This window comes from Sus scrofa, chromosome 1 (assembly GCF_054392235.1).
Source record: "Sus scrofa isolate SSC_HxYL_T2T_F1_AM1 chromosome 1, Sscrofa_HxYL_maternal_Yorkshire_Landrace_v2.0, whole genome shotgun sequence".
Lineage (NCBI taxonomy): Eukaryota > Metazoa > Chordata > Mammalia > Artiodactyla > Suidae > Sus > Sus scrofa.
Window position 1 is genome coordinate 101556191 of NC_139383.1, and position 2337 is coordinate 101558527.

The window sequence follows — 2337 nt, forward strand, 5'->3', positions numbered from 1 at the left end:
GTGTGTGTGTGTGTGTGTGTGTGTGTTACAAAGGACTTGAGATATTTAGTTCTATGTGTGATTGGTTTATAGGAGCTACAATGATAGAGTTCAGTAACTCTAGGAAGTAAAATAATTTATGTTGTCAAGACTTAAACAAACAAAAAATACAGGATAAATGCCACATATTTTCTGAGATTGAAGTACACAGAGGTAGAACATGGTTTGAAGAAAAAAATGTAGAAAATCCACTATGTAGCAGGAAGTTATTTTCTTCCTCTGTACTTTCCCAACGCAGAGGTCATCTAGATTCATATGTTGTAATTGCCAATAGAATTTGGTGTCCAGAGTGGGCAGATCATATTAACACTTGAACCTTGGATTTGATGTCAATGGTTATATCATGAACTTTTACCTTTATAAAAAATGAAGATACCATTTCATTTTTAATATTGTTATCTTATTTATAAAACCTTACCAAAACCATCATTACCTCCTATCAAAAATTATTTTAGAATAAATTCATTATTAAAATAACATGAAGGAGTTCCTGTCGTGGCTCAGAGGAAATGAATCTGACTAGCATCCATGAGCACACAGGTTCAATCTCTGACCTTGCTCAGTGGGTTAAGGATCCGGCATTGCCATGAGCTGTGGTGTAGGTTGCAGATGCATATTGGATCCTGTGTTGCTGTGGCTGTGGTGTAGGCTGGCAGATACAGCTCCAACTCGACCCCTAACCTGGGAACTTCCATATGCCACAGGTGTGGTCCTAAAAAAATAAATAAGTAAAATAAAATAACATGAGATTTCAGTGTTCTCACATTTCTTTGATTTCTTGGATATTTCAAAGCTAAGTTTCTGCGCTGGTGTCCCAAAGTTGGCATGTGATGCATGAGGAGGTCCATCAAAGTTAACAAAGAATGGAAATGTCATAAGCTATTATAAACTTACCTAATAGATTCCTCTATAACTCCAGCATGATAAGCACTTACACACACACACACACACACACACACACACACACACACAACATTCACTATAGGCTTTCATGCTGATTTTCATTTCAGATGAATAATTAAAAGTAGGAAGTAGATGAGAAAATAAATAACCTAAAAGATAAAATTTTAAAAAAAGATTGAAAATAGAAGTAAAAGAGGATACACAGGACAAAATAATGGAAGTTTTATGTGATTCAAGAATACTTTTAGTCAAATTAAACCTGGGGACATGAGTCCACTTATATGAGATATACACAATAGACCCAGAAAGAGACAACAGAATGGTTGTTGTCAGGTTTTGCATGGAAGGAAAAATGGAGAATTGTCTTCAATGGATATTTAATATCAATTACACAAGATTAGTAAATTCTAAAAATATGTTTTAAAACACTGTAGTTAACCACAGTGCATTGTGTACTTCAAAGTTTGTCAAGAGGGTAGGTCTTACTAAAATAAAAATACTATAAAATAAAATAAAAATACTATAAATTTATCACTAAAATAAAATGCTAAAATAAAAATAAAATGTGTTCTCACTGAAATAAAAACACTATAAAAATTAAAACATACTAAAATATTAAAAATAAAATATATAGATGACAAGATATGAAAGAGCTGAAAATTAAAACATCAAGATACAACTATGAACCTATTTAAAAGCCAAATTACAAACACAACATCGAATACGGGTGACAAGGTGATGAAACAGGTACTCATCCAACTGGTGAGAATGCAAAATGGTACATTCATGTTGGAAGAAACTATGGAGGTTTTTACAAAACTAAGCATATTTGTAACATACAATGCAGCAATCGCAGAACATAGCCTTTACCCAAAGGAGTTGAAAAGTCATGTCCACACAAAAACATTGCACACAATTGCTTACAGCCGCTCTAATTCATAACTGTGAAACCCGGGAATCAATCAAGGTGCTCTGCAGTAAGTGAATGTGGAGATAAACTGTACTATAACCACAATGGAATATTAATGAGTGTTACAAATAAACTTATCAAGCCATTAAAAAGACATGGAAGAAACCTCAATGCACATTACTTTGTAAAGAAACCAATGTGAAAGGCTACATATCATATGATTCCACCTATAGGACATTCTGGAAAAGGCAAGAACAGTGGAGACAGTATAAAGATTTGTGGTTAACAGGAGTTGTGGAGGAGATAGATGAAAAGCCAGAGCACAATGGATTCTTAAGACAGTGAAATTATTGTGCATGATACTAGAATTTGGATACGTGTCATTACATATAGGTCAAAATTCATAGAATTACAACTCCAAAAGTAAACCTTCATTTTACCTGTGGTCTTTAGATGATAATAGTGTATCAGCCAAATTAGTTGAT